The 6,308-nt window shown below is 38.4% G+C and overlaps 1 pseudogene; it reads right to left on the bottom strand.

The window, feature by feature from the left end:
- Window positions 1–1,101: 1,101 nt before the first annotated feature.
- Window positions 1,102–3,798, bottom strand: LOC134761502 (acyl-CoA-binding protein-like; annotated as a pseudogene).
- Between the last annotated feature and the right edge of the window lie 2,510 nt (window positions 3,799–6,308).

Consider the following 6,308-nt stretch of genomic DNA (forward strand, 5'->3'; position numbering starts at 1 on the left):
AGTACAACTCCTCCTCAGATGATCTTTGATGCTATCACTGATTGGAGCAGGAAGACTTGGGAAGCCACTGGGATGGATTAAACAATTCAGAAAACTCACTGAGAGTCTTCTGAGTGTAGAGCAGGATTCTAGGTCTGTGAGCCTCGCCGATGCTTTTGGTGCCTTACATCACATCCCCACCTCTGTTTTCACCCAGGCCCCTGTCACCTTTAATCGTGACCTTGAGAATGCATCCTTTAAAGGCCCTTTTCTCCTCTCCTGCTTTACTCTCTGTATTCCTTGATTTCTGCTCCCTAGGATTGCATTCCAAATAAACTACATGTTCCCAGACCTTGTCTAAATTCTGCTTTAAGAAAAACTCAAACCAATATAGAGATATATATATAAAATATGCTATTTGCCCATAGGGGACTTATAAGTTTAGTTGGAGTATTTGAACAAATATTATTGGAAAGCAATAAAATGAAAAAGCAGGTTTCAATTAAATGACACGAGTGGTACAGATTCCAGTCCATATAGTTGCTATAGATTTTATTAAATTTTAGTAATAATTCTTCCAGCTCTGATAACTCTAACTAGGAAGATCTAGTTCTTCCAGAATTATTATTTCATTTGATATTTCATTAATCTTGTATCTCATGGAAGCACTCTGTTCTCAACTAAGTATGAAGAGGTGGGATTGGGTACACTTTGTACCATATCCTTAGTGATCTGTAATTATATCCTGTCATTCAAATGCTATTCTATTCAACTTTAAAGAACTTTTAAACATCCCTTAACATTTTACTTTTTCTTTTTAAACAGAACATTTAGGTCTTCACAAAATCATCCTGGAACATGTCGTGAGAGTAAACAAAGATATTTTGTACTTGGGGCCAATTATTTTAAAGAAAAAATAAAGGAATTTAATTTTTGTTTTAAAGTAACAAATACATTTTTAATTGATCTAAGATAAAAACTATTTGGAGAAGATTAGTAATCATTTTAGCCCTTAATCTGTTAGAACTGTATCCTGAACAGCCTTGAGAAACTGGGTTTACTGTTTATATTCCCTATTTCACATCATCCACAGTATAAGGGAAAAAAAGGCATTGTATCAGTTTAGGTTAAATGCATGGCTGGCAACCAAATCCAATCTCTTATAGTCTGTATTTTTTTATTTAGCTCTTCTACTTTGTCGATATCAGCTTTCACAGCATCTTCCTTGGCAGTGTCTTTCAGCTCATTCCAGCATCCTGCTTTGCCTTGCCTTTGAGGTCTAACATCCTGGGCCATTCTGTATTTAAGTCATGCACAGTTGCTTGTTTGCAGTGGCTGTAGATGAACATCCTCTCATCATCTGCTGGCTTGGTCTCAAGGGGCTTAATATCCTTGGCAGCTTTCTCAAACAGCCTGAGACATACTGGCAGTTGTTGCAAGGATTCCTGGGAGCCCACTGAGAAGGTATGGAGCAGGAAGCTATTGGAACTTAATTTTTCAATTGCAAAACTAATATAGCAATATTAAGAACATTTTTGAGTAAATAGAAACATACTATTAAGACTTATTTTAACTTTGTGATTGTTATGGTTGGCCATTTTATAGATATATTTGCTATGCATTGTAGCATTTTGTATCCAGTCCTCTTTCAAGAAAATTTTGGAGTGTTAGGAAGTCATCCTGAAAGATTTGCTAGTCCCATGAAGTATTCCAGGATTATAAACCAGCCAACTGGTGCTATGGTTTGAATATGTAAACCTCCAAAATTCAAGTGTCGTTCATACTAAGAGATAGGGCCTTTAAGAGATGATTAGGAGATGTAGGCTCCTTCTTCATTAATGGGATTAAGGCCCCTATAAAAGAGGCTTCATGGCCGGGTGCGGTGCCTCACACCTGTAATCCTAGCTCCTAGCACTTTGGGAGGCTGAGGTGGGTGGATCGCCTGAGGTCAGGAGTTCGAGATCAGCCTGGCCAACATGGCAAAACCCCATCTCTACTAAAAATACAAAAAATTAGCTGGGCATGGTGGCGGGCACCTGTAATCCCAGCAATTTGGGAGGCTGAGGCAGCAGAATCGCTTGAACCCAGTAGGTGGAGGTTGCAGTGAGCCGAGATCGCACCACTGTACTCCAGCCTGGGCAACAAGAGCAAAACTCCGTCTCAAAGAAGAAGAACAAGAAAAAAAAGAGGCTTCACACAGCACGCAGCTTGTCCTTCAGCCTTCTGCCATGTCAGAATGCAGCAGGAAGGCTCTCACCCAACCAAATACTGGTCCCTCAGTCTTAGACTTTCCAGTTTCCAGAATTGTGAGAAATAAACTTCTGTTCCTTATAAATTACCTAGTCTCAAGTACTCTGTTACAGCAGCACAAAATAAACTAAGACAGTTGGCCTTCGCCATCCACTATGCAGAAATATGAAGGAGGCTGTTTTCCCAATTCCCTTTCTCTACTAGGCCCATTTAAACCAGGAATTCTGGTTGCTGTATTTATGAATGAAGGCACTAGAGAATTCCTTAAAATATCAAGCTCTCTTAATGTATCTTATGGATTTTTCACCTCTAATTATTGAAGAGTAATATGTATTATGAAGGTAGAGCATTGTTTGTTTTTGCATTTCAGAGTTGGGGCAAGACACTTCTTTACTTCTATATTTTGGTTTTTACTTTCTTCCAAGTCCTATGATAATAAGAATTTATCTTGAGAGACGATGATGTGTCTTTTATTTTGCTATGCTTTCAATGGTAAAACCTTGTAGTATAAATACTCCTCTATATTTCAATTCTAGGAATTTTCCTTGTATTACTTCTTTGACAACTTATTTGCTTTCATTTTCTCTATTCTTTCTTTCTGGGCCTCCTAGTTTTAGCATGTTAATCCTCCTGGATTAATAATATATTTATATTATAAATACACATGTGAATATAATAGATACACATATATGTATATTATATATGTATATATGATCTATCTCCTTTTATTGATCTGTTTTTTTGTTCTACTTTTGGTAAGATTTCCTCAAATTTGTCTTTCAACTTCATAACTTTTTATTGCTAACATCCTATTTTTAAATTTCTAACAACTCTTTCTTGGTATCTGAATTTTTTCTACAGCATCATCCTCTTGTTTCATAGATGTAGTATCTTTCATCTCTCTAAGGCTATTAATAAGATTATTTTGAAACTTATTTTCTTTTCATTATTCCTAAGTTGATATTTTCTGCATCACATTTTCACAACTTTATTTTTAAAATTCCTCCTTTTAAGTCTGAACATTCTCCCAACTTTAAATCTAGTAAGAGTCTTCAAAATTTTAAGGAAAAATCCCTAGAGTTTAATCTAATTAGCTCTGATTGGCTCAACTTGGGTCATTTGCTCATTCTTGAACCAGGCACTGTGTAGGGAGACCACAGTGTTCCAGTTGGTTGAGAGTGGATCAACATTCCTTCCCTAGAGCTAGAAAGAAAGTCAGCTCCATCAGAACTTATGAGTGGGGGAAGAGTGGGCCTTCAGAGAAAAATAGGCGGCTGTTACTAGGAAAAGAGCAAAGGGATATTGGATGGCCAGAAAAGAACATACATGCTTAATATAGCACCTTGTCCAGGGGTTTTCTCTGCAGGAACCTGGCCTAGCAGTTGAAAAGGCAATGGCTGAATTCCTGTAGTGACCAGTTACTCACAATTTTAAGGAAATTCAGTCTATCCCCCGATAACACCACCTTATAGGAAAGTTTTGTATTACGCCAATGTCTAGCTTTCTTTGGCTGTCACCTGTGACCCTAGTTTTGCCCTTGGGTATACCTCTGAGATATGTGAAGGCCATTCTCAAGTTCTCAGGTCCTTTCTTTTCAGACTCAATACCTGTTGCTATGTCTTTTCCTAATCTGAAAACATTTTTAGTCCTTTCTCTATTTTTGACCCTATTTTTTCTAAGTTTAGGCATTTTGGTTTAGCATGAGCGATCCAGATCACCGAGTACCAAAATGCTTTATACTTTCAAAATTGATTCATACTAAGCTGTTTAAGTTTCTGTATATAGTCTAAGAATATGTATAGAGTTCGTTTGTTTACTCAAATAGTATGTATTGAGCCTCTACTACAATAATTCTTAAACCTTTGTTGCACATTAGAATAATCACAGAAACAAAAAACCAAACACCGCATGTTCTCACTCATAGATGGGAATTGAACAATGAGAACACTTGGGCACGGGAAGGGGAACATCACACACTGGGGACTGTTGTGGGGTGGGGGGAGGGGCGAGGGATAGCATTAGGAGATATACCTAATGCTAAATGACGAGTTAATGGGTGCAGCACACCAACATGGCACATGTATACATATGTAACAAACCTGCACGTTGTGCACATGTATCCTAAAACTTAAAGTATTATAATAATAATAAAAATAAAAAAAGAAAATATTTTTTACAAAAGAAAAAAAAGAATAATCACAGAAACTTAAAAATCCTGATGCCTGGCCTACACCCCAAACCAAAATTGGACTCTCTAGGATAGGGAAGGGATAGGAACTCAGGCACCAGTATTTTTTTTTTTTTTTTTTTTTGAGACAGAGTCTCACTCTGTCACCCAGGCTGGAGTGCAGGGCAGCGATCTCAGCTCACTGCAAGCTCTGCTTTCTGGGTTCACGCCATTCTCCTGCCTCTGCCTCTCCGAGTAGCTGTGACTACAGGCGCCCACCACCACGCCCGGCTAATTTTTTGTATTTTTAGTAGAGACTGGGTTTCACCATGGTCTCGATATCCTGACCTCGTGATCCGCCCGCCTCGGCCTCCCAAAGTGCTGGGATTACAGGCGTGAGCCACCGCGCCCGGCCAGGCACCAGTATTTTAAGCTCCCCAAGTGAGGCTAATGTATAGCTGAAGTGGAAAACCTCTGCTCTACTAAACAGTGGGCCTCCTTCAAAATACAATGTCAATGGGTATAGGTTTCCTTAAGGTAGGTTTTTCAGAAAATGAATTTGAGGCATGTCTTCATCGTTTGCCTCTGTCTGACCTTGGGCAGCTTCTGTATAGGATTATTCATCAAGTCACATCAGAGAAAGCAACCTGGGGCAAGCCAGCTATTTAGCCATGGATAATTATCAAGGTTTCTGAGAAAAAGTACTTGTACTAATATTCAGTTAAAAACTTGCTTTTATATACTTTTCTCAGTTTGGTTGATAATTCCTGGAGGATGGTATCTGAGTTTATTAAACTGACCTCATGCAGAATCAAGAGTAGCATTATGTTCTGGTGGGAACTTAAGAGCTTCTTGAAATTATTTTCAACCAAAAAAATGTAGTCCTGTCTTTTATGACTGAATTAGAGGCCATCTGTGAAGCTGCTGAGTTTTATAGAAAAGCCTGCATTTAGACTGACATTTATCTTGTAATGTGGCAGTAAAAAATTCTGAAACATTTACAGAACAAAGGTTAAGGCCAAACTTTATCAGCGTAATGTTTATAGAGAATAAATCTGCACAAAAAAGGGGCAGATTTATTATTTGTGTTTAACTATAGTGTCTATTGTGTGTTTAAAAGTTCATATTAAATCAAGTAGATTCACTGAAGTAGGAAGGGAGACAAGTTGAGAATCAGGAAAGGAGAAAGTAGTGAACTTCTGTAAGAGCCACTTTTGAACTGTCTTCTGGCACTTGCTGACTTTGAATCATTTTTCCCAATTTTTATTGTGAATATTTTCAAACATATAGAAAAGCTTAAAGAATAATATGATGACATCTGTATATTCTTGCATATTAGTCAGGGTTCTCCAGAGAAACGGAACCAATAGGATTGATTGATTTGAATTGGCTCATGGAATTATGGAGTCTGACAAGTCCTGAGTTCTTCAGGGTGAAATCAGCAAGCCAGACACCCAGGAGAGCCAATGGTTCAGTTCCAATCTGAGTCCAAAGACCTGAGAACCAGTAGAGTCAACAGTGTAGTTTCTGTCTAAAGGCCAGCAGGCTCAAGAGCCAGGAAGTGCAGATGTTTCAGTTTGAGTCAAAAGGGAGAAAAATAAGCCAATGTCCCAGTTCAAAGGCAGTCAGGCAGGAAGAATTCTGTTACTTGGGTGAAGGTCAGCCTTTTAATTCTATTCAGGCTTTCAACTGATTTGATGAGGCCCACCCACATTAGGAAGGACAATTTTCTTTACTCAGGCTATTGATTTAAATGTTAATTTCATCAAAAAACATCATCACAAGGCTGGGAGCAGTGGCTCACACCTGTAATCCTTGTACTTTGGGAGGCTGCAGTGGGAAGATGGCTTGAGCCTAGAAGTTTGAGGCCATAGTGAGCTATGATCACACCATAGCATTCCAACCTGGGCAA

The sequence above is a fragment of the Pongo abelii genome, chromosome 4 (genome assembly GCF_028885655.2).
Source record: "Pongo abelii isolate AG06213 chromosome 4, NHGRI_mPonAbe1-v2.0_pri, whole genome shotgun sequence".
Taxonomy (NCBI): Eukaryota; Metazoa; Chordata; class Mammalia; order Primates; family Hominidae; genus Pongo; species Pongo abelii.